Source organism: Pezoporus wallicus, unplaced genomic scaffold (genome assembly GCF_028554395.1).
Source record: "Pezoporus wallicus isolate ANWC-B61680 ecotype Strahan unplaced genomic scaffold, APGP_CSIRO_Pwel_v1 contig_11133, whole genome shotgun sequence".
NCBI lineage: Eukaryota > Metazoa > Chordata > Aves > Psittaciformes > Psittacidae > Pezoporus > Pezoporus wallicus.
Window position 1 is genome coordinate 387 of NW_026636583.1, and position 21,385 is coordinate 21,771.

The 21,385-nt window shown below is 42.5% G+C and overlaps 1 protein-coding gene across 4 annotated transcripts in view; it reads left to right on the forward strand.

Moving 5' to 3' along the window:
- Window positions 1-1,231: 1,231 nt before the first annotated feature.
- Window positions 1,232-21,385, forward strand: part of NDRG3 (NDRG family member 3) — a 46,706-nt gene continuing 26,552 nt past the window's right edge. For all 4 annotated transcript variants that reach the window (XM_057400814.1, XM_057400817.1, XM_057400815.1 and 1 more), the window contains exon 1: window positions 1,232-1,364. The gene's annotated coding sequence lies outside the window, so the exon portion shown is untranslated. The remainder of the gene's footprint in view (window positions 1,365-21,385) is intronic.

The following is a 21,385-nucleotide window of genomic DNA, read 5'->3' on the forward strand; positions in this document are numbered from 1 at the left end:
AGAAGACATCTGAAGGCCTAGGTTTTTTTCAGTGTAAGATACATAGTTTTATAGCAGATGTGTCAAGTATATTGAATTGTCTTATTGTGGTTGCATCATTATATTAGCATAAAATCCCGCGGCGCAGCGCGCAGGCGCGGAGTGCCTGCATGCCGCGGGGCCGGAGCTGCGGTCGCACCTGCCGCACAGGTGAGTCCCGTCGTGTTCGGGGCCCGCACCGCGCTCGCGCCTCCGTTACCGGCCTCTGAGGCGCTCGGCAGCCGCTCGGAGGGGCGGCCCCGCGGGAGGGCCGGGCTCAGCGGCTTGTACCATCTGCTCCTCCGAGCCCTCCGCCCCGGAGCCGTTACTGCTGCTCCGTGAGCCTGGGGCCGCCGGTAAACGGTTACCTGAGAGGGACGGTGCGTGTGTGTGTGTGTGGGGGGGGGGGGATGTGTGTGTGTGTGTTCCCCGGGCGGGTCCTGCCGAGGCTGCCGCAGCCCGCGGGGGGCCCCGCTGAGAGGCCGCCGCTGAGGAAGGGCTCTGGAGCTGCTGTTCTGAGGTGCCGGAGGAGAGAACCGCTCCCTCGCGGAGTCCTGTTTAGCTGATCATCCCTCGTCATAGCGGGCTGCGTTGGGGAAAAGGAGAAACGCCTCAAACTGCCCCTGGCTTTATTGCGGATATGGTGGTTTTTTCCGCGTAAATAACAGACGGGAGCGCTTCGGGCTTTCTGCTTGCTCTCACCTGCAGCTTTTCATTTTGGGATGCAGATCTTGGGATTCTCGGTTATGTTATTTCCCTTGGGCAACGAAAATAAGGTGGTTTTTTTTCCCCCATCATTCGGTGCAGTGTTGTCTATGTGTGAATGGGAACGAAATGGCTTACAAAAATGGTTTTTATTGACTTGCATCATCACTTTAGGTCAATGTCCGCTTCTTTTTTTAATATTTAATGTAAGTCTTGGGGAGTAATCAACGCATTGTAATAAAGTCAGATGACTTTATCTTAAACCCCATTGCTGTGAAGTCTGGTGTGGAAAACACGGTGTTAGAAGCAGAGCAATGTGGCGCAGCACTGTGCTGGCTTCCTGTGTGTTTCCAGAGAATAGGAAAGGTCAGGAGATTACATCTGGGAAACACACGGGAGCTTTTGTGTTGAACACTGATGAGAAGATGGGGGTTACAGGTGGGGAAGAATCCGCTTCTGCTTCCTGGGTCAGGCACACTCCTGAGTCTCCCATGTTCAGATAAGAGGGCTTGGGTGCTCATTACTTCAGCTTCTGCCTTTCCTCTTCTGCAGAAACAAGAGGACAGCAATCTTCCCAATAGTGGAGCCTGTCAAACTGCGTCTGGCAACAGTGTATCAGTCTATGGTGAAAAGTAAAAAAGGTAAAGTCTTAAAAGTTGATCTTGATGTCAGTGTAAAGCTTTCCTAGCACACTGAACTGGGGAGAGACTCACAAAGAAGCAAGGCGGTTACTAGGATTTATTTGGATTGTTGGACTGGGCTTGTGGAGAGGGCTGAGGATTGGGAACAACTCTTCTAATTTTACTCGTTTGTTTGGGATTTGGAAACTTTGTGTGTGGCACACGAGGCACTGAAACTTGTCTTGAGGGCAGAAACTTGGTGTGGGCTGTGCTTGGCTGGTATTGAAATGTTTTCAAGCGCAGGAGCTGGAAATGTTACAAAATAAAACAATTGCTGGAAGCAGTGTTTTTGGAGGCTGTAATTATATTCCTAGCTACTCATTTTGTATCCAAGGGTAAAAACTAATTGAAATGGACAAACATACTTAGCTTGTGTTTTCCTAATCTCAGATCACCTTCAGAAATGCCCTAATGCTTCTGTTTGCAGCTCATGTTTCACACTGGTCATACATGACATGATCTTTAGTGCTTTTCAATGGAACCCCAATGTAGTGGGGCACTTAGACTTCAGAGGCTTTATTACATACAACATATATTTTGGCTTCTTAAAGATATACTAGGAAATTTTCTGAAAGATGCTTCTAGAGTAGTTTTCTTCAACATTCCTCTATTGCATGATAGGGGAATCAAGGTAGACATTATAGCAAAGTAGTAATGTATAGGTATTTCAGTAAGAAGCTCAAAAAGTTATGGTCATAACATAGTCTAAGCACAAAAATAAAATAATAAGTAGGAGAAAGCAAATCAGCTTTAAAACTTCTGGGAGGTTTTTATGTGTACCAGAGTAGGGATTTTAATTTTTAACTATTTAATTGTCACTCTCACAAATAACAACTCAGCTGGATTGCTTACCACTGTTGCTTCCTGGAAAAAAGGTGTAGCCAACCCCTCAGTGAGTTCTATTTCTGTAGGCAGTGGTGACACCATACCCCTCCATTATCAGGGTTTATCTTGTGCTCATCATCTGTCAGCTGGGTCTTGGATATAAATAAATATGCCTCTGCTGCTTACAGCTCTTAATCCTTGGGTTGGGCAGTTGTGTGGTACTGGTTAAGATTATTTGTGTCTGTAATTATTACAGCCTGGTTCAATCTGCAATAGTTAAAGGAGAGCAGAAGAATGTTTTGCCACTGTTCTCTGTGTAATGTTGAAGACAATGGTCCTGATGTGTGTTTTGATGCATCCCAGTGGTCTCGTTTTCATATGAATGTGGTTTGGGAGGAATAATAAAAATTGGTACTGCTTTTCCCTGGGAATTTTCAGTGGTTTGGCCACATCAGGTCAGTTATTAAGCAAAGCAGTTGTAATTTCATCCTGATACGGGTAGGACTGAGTGACTGTGCCATCAGCTGTGCACATCAGAGCTGATGAGAGATTTTAATAATCTCATTTGGTTTTAGTTCTGTTCCTGTAAATTCTGAATTGTAAATGGGATTTGCTGGAGTTTTAATAGTATGTTCTTATTGATCAGTCACCTTTTTCTATCTGGTCATACCCCTTAGCTTCTGATGGGACTGATGTAGCACCATTTAATGGAGTAATCAAATCGATGCTGTGGGAAACACGGAAAGGAATAGCTTTGTTTTCATTTGGCTATTGGCCTTACCAGACTTGGATGCGTTTCCTTATTTACAATGGGTTTTAGTTCGCCAAGGGGTGTTCCTTACTTTACATAGTGTAAATACCATAGAGGTTATAAATCTGACGTTTTATTTTAAGGTAACCTTTACTATTCAGTTGTGTATAAACCAGACTCTCTTTGTAATTACCATATGGATTAAAAATGTGAAACTGAGCCTTTTTTTTTTTTTTTCTCCCCCACAAGATCTGGAATTGTGGCTTTTCTCTGTGTGTTCGAACAGAGGATATAGGCAATCTGCTGCTTCCTTTTCATCTGCATTTTGGTGATGAAGCTGTGTGTAACATCTTAAACTGACCTAATGTCTGGTTGGCATGCAAAAGGGCTGGTCCTGTTCCTGCTGTCTTGTACCGCCCTCAGCATTTGCTGGATGTTTTCCTGAACCAGTTCAGTTTGCTAAATAAGCAGGGCACTTGTCCAGCCCCTCTGTGTCCCCATCTCTACAGAAGATCAGCTTTTGCCAGGTCAGCAAGTTCAGTAAGTTCAAAGAGGGCTGAGGAATACCAGAGATGTAATTGATTTTTGTGGTGTAAGAGCAGCCATAGAATCAGGTGGAACCACCAAGTCCACTGTTATTCCCTGACACTGACCAAAAAGAGACAAGCATAAGGTCAGGGCAAATTATATAAACCCTTGTCTGGGAGCTCTCTTGTCTCTCATCAGCTGTAGGATGTCAAGAGATTAAGTGTTGGTTGCATTTATCTTGTTAATAGTTAATGTGTTTTTCTTCTGTGAACTTGCTGCATTTCCACATCCTGGGGTAGACCTTCCAGAGGACAAAATAATGTCGTAGGTGCTTAGCAATCTCTGCTTGCTTGCTTGCTTTTTCAACTTGACAGCTGCTAGCTTCATTTTGTCTCTTTTTGTATGGTTTGGAAAAGGTGAACAACTGATCTCTATTTACCTTCTCCGTGCAACTGATGATTGTATAGCCTTCTGTCATAGGTCACTGCAGTAATCTCTGTTTCCAGGCAGAACAACCTCAGTCTCATTGACTGTTCCTCATTATTTATCTTTCCAAACCTTGTTTCCTTTTTAAAAGTATTTCCCCCTTCCATTATGTCCTGTGGCCATGAAGGAACAGAAGCTGCATCCAGGATTTAAGCTGCAGACATTCTATAGCTTTATGTGGTGGTTAAATCACTCATCATTTCCTGATGTTAGGTTTATTTTTTATATGAATAGCTGTGAGCTGATGCTTTTATCAGTGTCATGACTCCAGCAGGAATTTCTGAATGTTAATGATCAGCTTGGAGCACATCACTATGTGAAATGAGGATTATTCAGGCTGCTGCTTTAGTTGCACTGAATTTCATCTGTTATTTCCTGGTTATTCAGCCTCAGGTATTCAGTCAGTCCTTCTGTTTACTATCAAATAGCTCATATTCTCAGGAGACTTTTGCTCCATTCCTTGCCCCTTGTTCCAGGTGGTTCATGAATACAGTGTATAGCAGAGCACAGCAAAAGGCTTCCAGTACTCTCCCTCCCTGGGAAACGTGACTATTTATGCCTACCGTCTGCTGTGCTTGCAGGTAGTTTAGTCCAGATGAGGGTTTCTCCATTCATCCCTCGGCTGCAGTGCTGCCCATGTTCAGTAGCTTTAATGCCGCCCTGTATTGCGGTTCAGTCCCTACTGTGAACGTGGTGTGTGGACTCCCTGTTCACGGGGAGCTTCTGCCCATCCTCACATCACTGGCTGCTGCTTCCCTTAGCACTCATGCTGCTGTGCAGTGAAGCCTGCCTGGAGACAGATCTGGCTGGAAAGGAACTGGGAAAGCATAAAGTAATGCTGATTTGGTGTTGCTGTACTGATAGTACATACATACAAATGTGTGGATTTAATTAGAATCAGTTCAGTTAGGTAAGTGCATATTACTGCTTGCTGCTGCTGATTGAAATTGTGACCTTACAGACTCAACTGCAGTCTAGACTGAAGGCAGTGTGTCTGTGCACAGCACTTTTTATTTCAAATTGGCATGGGTTTGATGCTTTAGATAGATCAGGATGACCTGGTGTAGGAATTGCACTTGGGTACTGATTCCATCGATTTTGTGACAGCTTCTTGGACGTTTTCCCTGTACTGAGACAGAAAAACAATCTGACTGTTGATTAATATCTGGAATTCCTTAAGCAAAGACAGTGGCTAAGAAGCTGTTGGTTTTATTTAGTGCATTTATGTAAGTTAATAGGGATCCAGTATTACTTTTTATCCTAGATATGGACTTCATTCTAATAGGAACAATGGCATCATAAATACTTCAGAACTATGTAACTGGAAATTCACAGATTTTGCTGCTGATGCCCTTGCAGTGCTTAGTAAAAACTAGAATTATTTGTGTATATTTAAGTTTCCTAAATACAGTGGAAGTCTTTAATGAAATACCTGTTTACTAAATAGGCTTTTCAGGTCTGTTCTTGAAAATGCATTTTCAAATTCACCAGTTGTATTGTCAGCCATAGTAAGTTTTCTGCTGAGGGTTTTTTTTTTGGATTGTCTTTGTGTGGAGAACTGAAGTTAGATGCTTCTGTTTTTAGCATCTTCTTTTGGCTGTGGTAGATTCGAAATGTATTGTTTAGCCAGTAAGATCTGTTCTTTTTCAGTTTGTGTAGGTGTTTCTACCTTTGCATAGATGAAAACAAAAGCTTGATTTGCGTAAATATACGGTTATATGACTTAGATTGGTGCATGTCCTCCAGAAAAGGAGGTTTCTGTGCTTTACTTTCCAGATGATAGAAGATGGGGCCTTGCGGGGTGGTTTGTCTGCTTTTCTCTGCTGCCAGTTTGGGTGCTGCCTGGTTTGTCTCTGCCATGGCTGGAGAATTAATACAACAGCAAGCACACACTCGTCAGCTGATAAAGAGGCATTTTTAATGGTTGTATAGTAATCTGCCTTTGCTGTTTTGCTCATGTAGTTCATTCTGACATGGCTTTCATCAAGGAAATGGTCCTTGTTACAAACTTTTTTCCTTCAGCTTGAATGAAAAGGTTACCAAATATATTTTGTATGGTCATCGGGAAAGCTGGGGAAGATGGTTTCTCATTTTGCAATGCAGTTGAGCTTTATCCATGGCAGACGGGGAGAAAGGCATAGGGCTTGGTGAAAACCTGCATATGGATTAGCTCAGCCACAGAACAAAATTATACTTTCCTGACATTAAAATGTTGGGAAATGTTTAAAGATGGGAAGCACTCTTTAAAAAAGAAAAAAGAAAAAGAAATCAGTAAGAAAGCTCATGTGCCTAGATAGTTTTGGTCACTTCTAACAGGAAATGGTGGAACACCCAGCAGGTTCCATCCATGTTTGGCACATAAATCACATGATTTGCCACATCACCTGGCAGTGAGTGGCCTCCCAGTTCCATCCTCACAAAAGTGAGCACTGTCATGTTGGTGTGAGATGTCAGTGCATGGGGAGTCTGGGAATACCTTTGAGTTAGGAGCCCAGGTGTGGGACCGCAGGTCTGCTGGTGTGCAGCAAGGACACTGCTTTAAAAGGAACATTTTTCTAGTAGAACACCTACAGAAAGTAAATGCTGTAGCTGCTGTTGGAAGAAACAGAAGGGGGTTGTTTAGAAGATACTCTGTAAAGATGTCTCCTTGGTGAGCCCATGTGGTTCCCTGTGTCATGCTGCGAGCACTGGGTTATGACATCTCCTGGTTTACAACTGCTGCTTTGTCACTTGCTGTGTTGGGTACCATGCTTGTTCCTACTGCTGTATCATACAACTGAGGAGTCAGCACAGAGCAATGTAGGACTGTTAAGTGTCATTTCTCTTTCCTTACATGAAGAAAAGGAACTTTGCAGTACATGGGGTCATGTTACGAGAGTGTGAAGGTTTAAAAAGTTCTTTTAAAGATTTTAAAAGCTCTTTTGACCACACTGAGCAGAACCACTGCAGCAGCTGGGTGGTACCTAGACATTTGTTACCTTTTGGTAGCTTAATTTGTGCATTTGTGACTGGTTTTAAATGGTCTTGGAACTCAGGGTGGTTCCTCCCCTTGACTTGGTTATGGGGCTGACTACATGAGGTGAGAGATGAGGCAAGTTCACTGGCATTTGTAATTCCAGGGGATCACAAGGGTTTTTTTAAACTTCTACTAAAACGCCGCAAACATCACGAAGTTGGTGTCCTGCTGCTGATCAAGCTTCAGGAAACACCTAGTGCTTGTGTAATTTCTTTTGCTCACTAAAGCAATCTCTCATCTCTTCAGCAGCATTCCAAATCCTAGAAAATATAAACCATTGGCATTTCTCCTAGTTTCTACACGCAAAAGGGTTATTTATGTGCCTTTGCTGAGCATGATGCTTGCAGTTGGATTTGCTGAGCATGATTCTTGCTGTTGGAGCTAATGGGCTTAGAGCCAGGTTGATTTTGTTGTCCTTTAGCTCATGTTATTAATTGTATTTGAATATATGCTTGTCTGGGTGTGTTGCTCCTGGCAAGAGGATATGATCCCAGACTGCTTTGTGCAAGTAATTGCTGACTAATTTTCCTGTGGACGTGCTGTAACGGAGGGAGCAGCCTCAGACTTGTCATTCTTGCTCAGAGGTGTTACTTGCCTTAGGAATGATTGACTTTACTGCAGCACTCCCTGCACTCAGCCAGAGCTCCAGGTTTCCACCCCAAACCTGTGAGGAAGTCGAGATACCTTTGCTGATGTGATTTCCTTGGGGAGTAGCCCGGTTCTGAACCTCGGCAGTGGCATGCTGCAGAGCAATAGGTGGTGGAGATGCAAAGGTGAACACAATTTTCCCACTCCCCTTCCCCCCCAGTAAATTCTTCCTTTCTGAAATAATCGTAGTTCAGGTAGTGAATAGAAGACCTTTGTATTTGTTTCTAATAATGATGCCCTTACTGGGTAGGGATGCTGTAGCCTTTCTGGCCCCTCTCCAGCCCGAGACATTTATACCAAGACAGTGATAGAGGCTTCTGGCACCTTCTTACCTAATGCATTTTGCTGGTTGGTTTGTTTGTTTTTCCTATTCACGCATGTTGAACATGGATTGACAACCATATTCATTGATGTGTATGCCCATGTTGTCTTTGTGAATTCTTTGCAAATGCATAGGAATGTTGGCAATGATTCCCAAATTTGGGGTAGCCTGCCAGCTGCTGTTACAGAGGGTTATTGGCTTCATAACAACTCCCTTATCCGGGTATTTCAGCAGTCCTTTGAAATCTGGGAAGCAATAGCATCAGTGCCAGGGCTGACTGGGCACTGTGTATAGAAGCTTCGCTACTATAATGAGACCATCAAGCCCTTCTGATAGTGATTCAGTTTACACTGTGAGAAATAGCTTTTATTGTTATGCCTGGCAGTAATTGCCTAAATGAAGTGTTTTCAAGGGTAATTCTAGGCCACTGTAATTATATGTATGCTGCCACTCTCACCAGCGTGAAAATGTCTTTAAAACAATTTGCAGAGCTCGCCAGTTGGTTACTCAGGAGGGGGGTCTTCTGCCTGTTCCACATGAATACATTTCACTTTCGGTGGTGTTTTTAGGTGTTAGAAAATGGTATTTCCTCACACATCAGAGTTTCTTGGCAGCGAAGTGACCCCTAAAGAGTTCTAAGAAGTCTGTCATCCTGCTTTTTTTTTTATTAACTGTGATATCCCAAAGGCAGCAGAATTCCTGGAGGACAGTTAAACCTTGATAGTGAAGATGGGTACCTGTAGGACTGCGAGGTGAAGCAGAAGATGCCTTTGGAAGGGACAGTGAGCTGCATGCTCGCAGCCAAGCTGCAAAGAGAATCCTCAGCTCCAGCGCCAGCAGTGTTGTGCTGCCGTGCTTCCCACAGGAGCAGTGTGTACTGTGATGCTGCAGCATGGAGCCCGAGCTGCTCTTCTCATCTACCTTCAGAAACTGCTTTGGCCTGGAAACAAAGCTTCACCTTCTTTTCTTCATTTGAATGTTTCATTGCAAACCAAACACCTTCAAACACCAGATTTCAAATGGTGTTGCACAGGGTTTCTCAGACAGATGAAGGAGGTATTCACTAAGCATTAGATTGTTTTAATTTGTTAGTAGTAGAAGGATAGTGGAGGGTTTTCCTTTAGCTTTTCACAAGATAACTGCTCTTTTCCCCCCTTGACTATAATTGCTTCATTCTTCTTTATTAAAGACAGCAGTTTCTTAACAATGAAAGCAATAAAACAGCCAGAGAAGCTTTTGCTCTCTTAAAAAGAAGAAGGGAGAAATTAAGAAATACAGTTCATTATGTGGTGTAGTAACCTTTGAAGAAATTTGTAGTAGAATAGGAATGTGAATTTAAGACTTTACATAAAGGCAGGAGAAATACTGTCAACAATTCATTTTCATAGCGCAAGAACTGTTTAGGCAGAAATACTGTTCAGCCTTCTAGGGAGGTCTCTAGAATATAAATCTCTGTATTTTCTTTGACTGGTGGCTAGGAGTTGTTGCAGGGGAAAGATTGAAATGGCTTGAAATATATGCACCAGAAAGCTCAATTTGTTACCTAAGCATTAATTGCTTGAACCGAGAAGTGTTGTGATGCAGGGATCTTGCCTCTCTGTAGTTTGATTGCTTTGATGTGATGTGTTCACGTTTTCTCAGATCTCCAGCCTTCAAATGTCATTCCCGACTGTGGATTGATTGTAAACTTGGCATTTATGCTGCTATTTTTATCATGTCTCCACATTAAAAATTAACTGCTTATGTAGAAGCCATCATCAGTCACCTTGTTGGCCTAAAAATGGTTTAAGCAAATACAGTCTTGGTATTGTCAAAGCTTTCAGTAAGGAAAGGCTCATGGAGTTTAAATCCTGAACTTGAAATATTGCCTTTAGTGAAATCTGAAGTATTTTTGTCCTGTCATAAATCACTAGACTTGCATTTCTTTTTAACAGAACCCCAGGTCTTCCTAGCAATGGTGACTCCAAATTGCTTTCATAGTCTGGGGCCTTAGCTTTCCAGACTGGCACTCGCCTTTCCATAAATCAAAGGACTTGTTCCGCACTGTTGGCTTCTGCATCCCTGCAGCACAATTCAAGCATCCATGTGAATAAAAGTTCCAGGGAAAGCTGAGGTGCTGCACTACCAGGGACTGGTCCAGAGCTCCCAAGTTCAGTTGCAGCAGGAGGAGATCACTTCCTCTTCCTGGCCAAACAGACAAGGGCTGCAGTGATTTCTGTGCAGCTGTTAGAAAGTTCCATCCTTTTTTGTCTGGCATATGTGTAGACATATAATTTTAAGGGATGAACAGTCACATCTCACAAATGACAGCAGCTTCCTCTTTTAGAGGCATCTGCAAGGCCATCAGTCTTGTAAGGAGCTTGGTTGAGCAATACTGTGTTGTCTTTCTCTCTCATGCAGCGGTTAGATGAAGAGAAATGAGTTTTATTACTGGTGATTGGGTAATAAGTAGAAAACAGCTTTCATGATTCAGTCTGTCTGCAGGGCAGCAGTGGTGAGGGAAGGTCTCTGTTTCACTGCATACTGGCTGCAGAGTCATTACAGGGGGGTGGCCTTGGAGCTCTTACCTCTTTCCCTGCTTCTCCCCAGATTACAGCTTCATTTGAAGGAAAACCAAAACATTTCAACTCTACCCGAGGTGAATATTTAACAGGAGGAGTGTATCAGGTGCCAGTGTACTGGGCTGCAGTGGAAAGTTTTGGTCCCTTCATTAAATGGAAAGTTACTCAGTGCTGACTTAAAAGATGCCAAGGGAAATGGCACCACTCAGTCCCAGCATGTGTGGCTTGATGAAGGTATTATACAGAGGAATTTAGTATCCTGTGTTAGGCAGGAGGGTCAGAGAAGACTGAAACTGATATTTACTGACTTTACTGAAGAAGCATTACCTGAAGAGTCCAGGAAAACCAGCAGTACAGCCTAAAAATAGACCAGGATGAACTACTGAAACTAAATCAGATCAACACGCTGTGTTGAAAAGCAATGAACACCTGAGCCTGCAGTGATTTCCCCCTGCATCTCCATTTTGATTGAAGATCTTAAACAAGTAGAGGAGTAGAGGACTTCCCCACTGCTGCAGTGGATAGACACTCTTTCTTTACAGCTACCAAGCACTAACCTAGAGTAGCTCATACACAAATGCAGAAAATGTACATAAAAAGCCTAATTTAAAAATTTAGATCAACATGAAGTCAAGGGGAAGCATCTGAGCAGCTTAGATTTAAAATGATGTGATACAAAATTGGTTTTAAACAAAATTCCCAATTCTGAGAGTGGTGTGGGAAGCAGGGCATTATATAGAAGGTTGCCTGCACGTTTATGAAGGTATGTGGCAGTTTTAAGCAACATTTCTAAAGAGAAGCTCTGATACGTCTTCCTGAGGAAGAGTAAAAATGATCCTATAGAACAGCAAAATCTTAGACATAATCTATACTGGAGCTCATTATCAGCATAGTTATACTGACAAATCCTTTGCATGTAAGAGAACTAGAAAAGAGAAGGGTGACATGAGAGAGCAAAGGTGTGGGGTAAGGAGACATCAAACAGTTTCGGACTTGTAAAGGAGTCACTTGGAGGACAAAAGGAAATAATAAAGCTTTATGAAAACATGACAGGAGGCAAGTAATGAATAACCAGCATTTCTGAAAGCATGAGGACTGTTGAAACATCCCATAAAAATTCAACTGTAAATTGGACAGAAGGAGGATTTATTTTATACCGTGTTTTCACATTAGCCATTGCCAGGGAGTGGTGTAGAGGCCAAATGCACAGAGAAGTCAATGGTGGAAAAATAAATTGAACTGACCGTGGGTTTTTTATTGGTAAAAACCATAATTATGATAGTAAATAGAGGACTTAACTTTGAGGAAACATGGAAAAATCCTTCAGCACTGAGTGATAAAACAGCATTTTAAATTCAGTGTGGTGCACGTGGAGAAGAGCCCCCACTGTGAGCAAGCTCTGAATTGGCTTTCCAGTCATAGATGAAACTCGGGGTTATAATAGGCAGTTCTATCAGAATACTCTGTGTTTGGAAAAGAAATTGAAGGTTAGATGCTTGTGGAAAAATAATAGTGATCAAACAAGGAAAAACACCGCTGTGCAAAGCCATAGCGTTGTGAATGCTGCGTCAGTGCTGGTCTCATCACTTTTAAGGACCCAGTGAAACCAGGAGAGATCCTGAAATGGTTGAGAAGAATGATCAAAGGTGTGAAATGAGTTCCTTGTAAAGAATGAGAAATAGATCAAAACTCTTCAGTTTCAAAAAGAGATTTTTGAAGAGAATGTGATGGAAGCAGATAAAGTGTTAGCCGTATGGCAAGTGTATGAACATTATTTACCGTGTCTTCTGATAAAAGGACTAAGGCCATGAAATGAATGTAGTGGGTAGCAGGCTCAAAACAAAGTGAGATGTTTATAAAGTGGGAGCAGGACCTCCTCCTTTCTCTTTGGTATTGAGGTTTTAGTCTGTTGGCACAATTCCCTGAATTTAAGCTGATTTATTCTGCAGTTAACACTTCATCAAAACGCTGTTTGCAGGGCTTTGAAAGCTTAGCTCTAGAGCTCTGCTCATAAGAGAAATCCTTTTGAATGTTGGAGTAGGGATATGGAGCCTGGCAGGCTGAAACAGCCCCTGTGGTCATTCTTCATTTAGCAAAATCAGTGCAGCTTCTCATTGCTGGATGGAAGCACGCAGTGAAGTCAAATACAGTTTGTACATATCACAACGTACAGCCCAGCCTTGTAGCTGTTTTTTGGGGTTGTTATTGGAGTATAAGAACTTCTGTGACAGCAAGAGTTTGTTTTCTCTTTGTCTGACAGTGAGTTGGGATGGTGGCATATTAGTTGTGATGGGTAGTTCCAGCTTCTGCTACTACAGAAATAATACGACAATACAATACCAGCCAGTGGCAGAAGTGTTATTTTGGGACTGCACCACAGGATTTAGAAAAGGACAGACTGAAGGAGAAGCTTTTGGATTCATGAAAACTAGGCATGGTTCTAATGTACAAGTGTTATTTATTTGTGGTTTATTACCTGTGCTTTGTCATGTTCACATGTTTTGTGTTGAAAAAATTAATTTCTTGCCATTTTAAGCCAATTTGGAGCATCTTGCTGAATATTGCTTAATTGTAAAAAGAAATTATCGCATAAACCCATTGACTGCTCAGGTGAATTGTGCTTTTGGGTTGTGTTTTCGGTTTAACATCTGCTCCTGACGTGGAGAAGAGCTTCTGGTCACAAAAGCTTGTCATTGTTTCCAGCTAGTTAAATAAAAGATACTACCTCAGTCTGCAAATCTGTTTGATATTTGGAGGTTGGAAGAGTAGGGAGAGGGGTGATGGGCTCTGTTGATGTTGCCTAAATGACCTGTCTGCTGTAAGGTGTGCTGAGCCTTTGGCTCCCAGGAGATGCTGTGGTCTGCCTGGGGATGCCACCTCTGAGCAGCCCAAGGCTGACTCAGGCTCTTGAGATAGTGATGAGGGAATACTCTATGTAAGGTGGGTTATTATCATTTTACTCCTAAGGTATTATGTATGACACACAGTAATTGGATTACTGGTGCTTAGCAGATAACTGTTATACTCTGTGGGTGCTTTTGAGCCTCTCCACCAGCCAGCTGAAACTCATTAGTTTTGCTGTGGAGGAGGCTCAAAAGAGAACCTACACTTGGCTTCCGTGACAGTGGCTTAAACTATTATGATCTTCTTTATAATTGGATTTGGCACCTGTTATGACCACAATTCACCTGACTAATACTGTCTTAATTATGTCTTACAGTACCACTACCATTCTTCAGAACATTTTAAATCTCCTCTGAGGGTTTTTGTAGATATCATGGCTACAAAACTGTAATACTGGGCATGGGGTAGATGGATATATCTGTTTTCCCAAAGGATAGGGCAGTGAAGCTTGGGGAGGGAGGGGCAAAAAAAGTAATACTGAAATGAACCGAATCAACCCACAACCAGAGCTCTCATTCTAGTCCTGAAATGACTGCATGAGAAGTGTCTTTAAACTAAATTCTGCTTAAAGGTTAATGTGGGAGAAATGTGCACATAATGTTACAGGAAGGAGATAACCACATAGAGAGATGTGACCATTTCTCTCCAGGTGAGTGTTAGCAAGCTAAGCTCTGTCCTTAGAAAAGGTATTGTCAGCAGGCTTTTGTAGGGTTGGGGCTGGTGTGCTAATGGTGTTTTGCATTGGGAATGTCCTTCCCTGGGCAACACTCGCTGACTTCTGGAAGGTTGTGGCTGCTCAGAGCAGTTAAGATGGGTTGTCAGAAGGAGTTTGTCTTTGATTCAGCCTCCATGGTGTCTTACTTTATGTTTTTAATTTTTTCCACTTTGGGATGAGAGAGCATCCTGTGTATCGTAGGTAAAGTTGTTACTAACTTGAGTGGCTGTCAAGGAAGGAGAGAGGCACCAAACTAAATGTTGTGGGTACAGCTTCCTTAACAGTTACTCTGCATAATAAATAACCTCTGTGTTTGGAAAGAACATCAGCATTTCAGTGCACTGGGGAAAGGCTCCTACAGGACCTGAGACACTGATGCTCGTCTGAAGTGTGGGAGCAAAGGGGAATATCAGCAGGTGCTAGGGAACAGCAGCAGAATAGGCATTTGCTCTTGAACTTTATCAGACCAGATCTTGCACCATACAGATCTTGTGCAGTTCTTCATGTGTTCTTATTCTGGAAAGCATTGAATATTTTTTAGGTGTGAGGATCAATTTTAATATTAAACCTCTTATTTTGACATGTTAATGTCTGCCCCCAAAAGTCTATTGGGAGATGATCCATCCACTTCTTTAATGTGAAGTGTCTAACTTGATTCCTTATTCATTATTAAACAGTTTTAGAAAGGGAATTTTTAAATAGTGTTGATGTGTGGCTGTAACAGTCACTGCTTCTGGATTTTAATTTTTCTTTTTATTCTGGTCTGTGATATTTTCAGGTTAAAAATCTCTCTGTTTATACATCTGTCTTCTATTTACAATGTCTCTTCTGTGCCACCTTCACCTACGGAAGAGGCTGGTACCAGACTTCTCAGAAATGTCCCCTTTGTACTTCTTACTCAAGGAATCAGGTTTAGACTTTGTAGGTGGTTTATCCTCCACTGTCGCCTTGCTGTGGTGTGTTCCCTCATCTCATGCTGGTTTCTAGAGGATGAAATTGGGAATGAATCTGATATTAATTAATCAGGTTAATCTGTTGTAACCAAGTCTTTCTAAATGGAGAGGGATTAACACGAAACTCATGATGGTTCAACTTCATTCAGAACTGGAGTATTGAAATGAAATCACTTGCATTGAAAGCTTCAGCTACCCGGTAATGAGGTCATAGATTCCTCCTTAGTCCTTATCCTCTGGCCTCCAGCTACCTTCAGGAAGGCATTCCTAATTTGATGGAAAACGCCACTTTCCTTCCAAATATATTTTAGGTATCTACTTTATATGTAGTTTTATAATTGACTTCAAGCAGAAGTTGTTCTTATGAACAGTGATTTGAGATCAGTTACTTGTGGCCAGGAGTTGGACCCAGAGATTTCCATGAGGCTGTGCTGAGATTTAACCACTGCTCCACCGGCCTGTCAGGGGTGACAAATTGCTGGAGCAGCTGTGAGTGGCAATGATCAACAGAGCTCAGCATCAGAAAGATTTTCCTTTATTTTGGGTAAAATGCCCCTTGGTCATCAGCGCTGATGAAACAGCAGTGGTTCTGTGCCCCCTCCTGCACTCTTGTGTGACCACAGCTGCTCAGAGCTGTGCTGCTGTGCCAAGCATGGGCATCTCAGGTGGCCTCTGAGCCCCTTCTGCTGACCGACTTGCACAATACTCATCGACCTGGTGCAAGGGAAGGAGAGGAAGGAACTTCTGTCTGGCAAAGGTAGCGAAGACGGATGGGGCATCCCTCTGGCAGCAGCCCATGATGATACTAAGTGAATAATGAAATTACATCCTGAATTGATTCTGAGTTGCCCTATATCCGTTACTGGTTTTAGCTGCATTAATTTGAGCTGCCTCCTGCACTGGCCAGCTGCCTGAGAAAGGGCATAAAATTCATCCTGACACGTACAAGGATGATTTCTTGCTTGGAAGTTACTTCACAGACTGGAAATGATGGAAAGGAGAGCAGTACAGCTGTCGTGATGGTTTTGAAATAATGACACTGATACTTAAGAAGGGATTGTCAGATGATGCAGGATGGGCAATGAGCCAAACTGAAAGAGCTTGTTCTGGGAAGCTCCAAGGAGCAGTGCTGCTTGGAGCAGGGAAAGGTGCATTTAATTAATGATGAAGAAGAGAGGGGGGGGGAAGCATAAAATAAATAATTGATCAGCTTGTTTTTCACACAACGTATGTGTTCTTCAAATTTACATCAACCCTGTGATTGCCTCTTTTGCAACAGATCTGCAGTTAGCAGATTAATGGAACAGCATCTTGAGGCCTAAATCTGTCTTGTGTGCATCTATTCTTATATTTAATAGACATAATTATTTAATATTAAGCTATGTATTTGCCATAGTAAAACTTAAAATATCTCTCGCATGTTTGGTGGATAACTCGAAATTGGAGATGTTGAAATGTTTGATCAGCTTTTCCCTGCAAGGATACGATTTTGTGATGGCCAAAATCCATTTATTCAAGCTTCAATGAAGAAGAAAAGTTTGGTTTTTCTCTGCAAAAACATTAGTAGAAGTGATTTATCTTTATGTACGTATACAGCACAATAAAAAAGCGTTAGTTACCCGAATGAGCTGACACCAGAAGCATTTGTGTTGTCTTAGCTGCTGAGGAGCAGAATGTATTAATTCTTCCTGAGCTTTGCATGTGTCTGTGGGTGATTTCTGTACCCCCCATTAAGGGGGTTTATCCAGGCTGCCCTCCATTGCACTGCACATGCCAAGAGATGTGACCAAAACCACATGGGGCAATTCTTCACTGCTGAATGTATGTTGCTGCATCAGGTTTAGGCTGTATAATTTATATTGAATATTGTATTTATTATATATTATTAATTTATATTAATATAGATGATATTAATATATTATTACTTTATATAGTATGTTGTATTTATGCTTACTTATATCAGTAAACACAAAGCATTTAAGGCAGTTTTATCTTTAAAATGAAAGTGAGTGCAAATCTTTCTTAAGTATTTGATCTGAATATTTTTCTCCCATCCTGATAGCAGTTGACACAAATGAGTTAAAGAAGATCAATCACAACTGCATTACAAGATAGGAAGACTGAGCTCTGACTAAATGTTTGTTTAGCTACACCATAACTTAAATGGTGGTTCCTCCCACACAGCAGAAGGCTCAGCTGGGTGTAAAGGTTATATTTATCAATGCAATTTAATGTCTGGTAGCCAGTGAAAATGCAGCTTTTTCAGTAAGATAAATAAAATGCAAAATCAGCATTGAATTTCAGTAAATTGAAATGTACTGCTTGATGATAAAAATCAGTGTTAAAATCACATTTAAACAGATTTCCAATCCATCTTGCTCTGGAATGCTTTATTTCGCTCAGTGGGATACACATTACATTTGATTATTATTTTTCACTTAAAATGTAGGAACACAGAGTCAATTAGTAGGAAGTGTAGTTGAAACAAAGCAGAAACAAGCTTGAAAATAAAACCACAGAGGGAACTGCTTTTCCTGGTGGAAAGCAGTCAGATTGAATCACAAGCCGCCCAAGAGTAAGTTGCTGTTGAAGAGCATCCCTGCTTGTGTTGGATCAGAGGAATTGAGCTCAGCTACATCTATGCCTGGGTGGGACATCCTGAACTATGGGTGTTGTGGAACGGGCAGCTCAATAGAGCATCTTCGAACAGCTCTATTTGAACGTGTCCTTTACCATAAAGCTGGTGAAAACGGTTCTGTGGCTTCATTTGAGTAGCTGATGCTGGATAATGCCAGTATTGCCTCAGAGTGGTGCCACCCTGAGAAAAGGGCATGGAAAAATGATGTGAATAACATGATCGATGATAATAGCCACTGCTTATTTCATTGGTAGTGAGGAGAACAGCTTATCAAGGGAAGTGCTACAAAGCTAGTTGAAAGAGATATGATGACCAGAAAGAGCTCTTTTGGAGACAATCATCTGCATCATTTCCAGAGGAGAAATTTCTCATTCCAGTATCCCCATTCTAAAACATCTTGACTGTACTGTACAGGGGAATTCAGCAGGGTTCAGTGTTTTCAAGATTTCAGGTAATTCAAAACAATTTGAAGACTTATATTTTTCATGCATTCTTGTTTAATCAGCCTTATAATTGATTCCTGCTAATTCAAATGGTGACCACGGATGATGTCATGCTGGCTGAGCTCAGTTATACATGGGGCAGCGTGACCCTTGCTGTAATGAGAATTTGACTCCTCCAAAATTAATGGAAAGCTGGGCACAGGCCTTTTCCTCACAAAACCATTGTTAAATGTAAGTCTTGTTTAAGTGCCTTAGAAAGTATGTTCACCAGATGGCATTTCTGTCCTGGGGGCAGCCCAGATTTAAAGGAGTTAGAAGTATGCTGTGTAACGATGCCGTTGTTACTCGTGTGCAGTCATTGGCACTGTGCTGGTTAAGCAGAACATAATTTCTCTCTGCAGGCTCATAGTTTGTCTTGGAGGTGGAGAACCATGTGGTGCATTCCCAAAAATACATGAGCTGGAACGGAGAGGGAGTAACCTAGGAAAATATTTTGAAAGTGAATTTGGACTCTTTGCCTATTTTGCTGAAAGTTTACCATGTCAGCCAGCGTTTCAGCCTGTGTAAGCGGTTGGGAAGCACACTCGTGTCAAGAGGCTTACAAAGGACTGAGGAGCCATGTAACAGGAGTGCCCACGTGTCTCAAAGTCCATAAATGAAACTTGATTTAGCTCAGATCTACATGCTGAGATTGTGGTCTCAGACTGAGGAGCCCCAAGAGGCAGCTTGTCTTCAGGTGTGTCTGTGCCAGAGAAGCGAAGCGAAGGAAGCACAGAAAGCAGGAATCCCCTTCTGTAGAAAGCAGAGAGCTGCAGTGAAGAGCTCCACACCACACACAGCTTAATACATTCAGCTGCAAACCTGAGGACTGTGGGTAGTGTGCTTTGGTTCTCGCACTGCCTGCAGATTCTGAGTTTATTCTTCCTTTGCACACCCAAGAGCAGTGTTTCGTCTTTCCATCCCCTGGTAAGAGGGTGGCTGTGTCAGTGAGCAGTTGTGGAAACCTAATCCACATTGTCGTGACTGTAAGTCCCTAGAGAGGAGGCTGCTTCAGCCAGCTCTGCTAGGCTGCCAAACAGAGGAATGTACATTTAGGTAGATTTAATGCCATGTTTTGCAGCATAGCTACTGTCTTGTGTAATTTCCCCTCAATGCAGTTAACATACAAAGCAGGAGTATAATGGGCTATAGAGTTAACAGATTAGAAGCTGTTGTCTAGTTGAGATGAATGAACAAGAATTGTCAGCCTCTGAATACAAGATTTTGCTACAGTGTTCCTTAACAACATGAAGAGATTGCAATTCCATAATAAACCAGAATATTTCAAGGAGGTGCCCAGAGAGCTGGATTCAAGATCCAGCTCTTGCAGCTTGTACCCCTTGGGGGAGCAGCTCTGCTAGACCTCTGCTGACTACAAACCAGGACCAGAGGACCCACCGACCGTGCAGTTCTCACTGCTGGCTTGGTGCTGTAGTACTCGTGCTCTTGGCTTGCTGAACTTACTTTCACACACATGCTTTTTTTTTTTATATCTTGAAATAATGTAAATTGAGAGCATCCTTATCTTGGAGTAAGCATGGGAGCTTACGTATTCCAGATCTTATTTATAGGTAGGTGGTTTCTTTCTGAGGCTGACCTGCCTTGGGGTTTTTTTGCAGCCTTCTGTGTCCTACCCTGATTTCTAGTCTCTGCTAATGATTCACCAAATGTCATTCCTCGTATTACTGGTTTTCAAAGAGCATAGAGCCTACCCCAGCCTTCAGGAAGCTTTTGGAAAGGGATGGATGGTTTAAATTGGGGTATTTGAATGTATTTATAGCCATCTATAAACGGAGGCAGGAGGAATACTTGCAAAGCATGTGGTCTTGGGACATTTAAAGAAAAATGCATGATTTATACACAGATCATTCCAGGCAAGCCTTTTGCTTTGCCTGTAGCCTGTCTTCTATGGAGCTCTTCTGTGTGCTATGAATATTGATGCTGCTTTGTTGTGGTATTTTAAACCTGATTTCAATTTCTGAAGTGACAGGTTTGGTTTTCTTAATCACCAGAGGAGTGGAGGGAGAGAACTGATTGTTTCCTGGGCAGCCATGTCTGCAGATCTTTAACATGGTTGGAACAGAGGGTAGCCCAGCTCACCAATACATCCCTTCCCTTTGCCTCTGCATTTAAAGAGGTGCTTTACCAGGTGTCTCTGCTACAAATCATTCTCTTCAGAGAAATTCTTGTGGCCTTTTTTGACAAGCCCCCTTTGGCATGTTTCAGACTGAAAGCCACATTGCTGTTTGCGTAGCAGGGTTCTTGGGTAAAGTTGTGCTCAATAATCATACAGAGTAAGTCAGACCTATTGCTGTAATAACAAGTTACCCAGATGTGGCTCAGGGCAATCACATTCAGCTTGCTAGGATCTTGAGAAGAGAATAGTGCATGCATCTGCCTGCAGAATATCCTCTGAATGGATTGAAATAAAATCCTGAGTCTGTGACAGTAATTTTCTGGAGAGTTCATAAGTGGATTGGAAGAGCTGGTTCAGCAATCTAAAAAAAGCTGCTTGCGAGCACTGATGGGGACCCCCTGTACCTTCTCCTTCAAAAACCTTCAAAAGGCTTTGAGATTCTAGGAAAGCAGAAAAGCCTCAGATTTGCTGGATGAGCAGGTTGGAATCAATACGTTTAGAGAAGCAATCCACCATCTGGCTGTTTGTGGCTGTGCAGGTTTATTCTCTGCCTGATTTTGCTCTCAGTGCAGCAGTGATTTCCTGGCACCCCTCAGTGTCGGGTCACCTCTGACCCCTCAGAGCTCTTGCTCCAGCAGCCTGGGTGAGGGTCTGCTCCATGCCACAGAGTCTCCCAGGCTGGTTGTGCTGCAGGCTCACTGTAGAGCACATCTCATGCCCTTCCTTCCTTCACGCTGCTCTGCAGTTTCCCCAGCTCCGTGGGCTCAGTTGGTGTAAAGGGAGCTGTTCTGTTCTCTCTCAAGGAAGTTCCACCTGATTCTGAGCCCAGCATCCAAACCAGCAGCTTTCCTTGTTGCTGCCCAGTTTTAACAAAGGAACAACACACAGTACAGGTGTAACACAGACATTTGTTGTCTTACTCCCTAGAGACCTCACTTCCCCTGAAACAGTATTTGCAGTAGAAATGGACCAGGAAGATCAGCCACGGCTGTTTGCCTTCTACAGTTACACAGGCT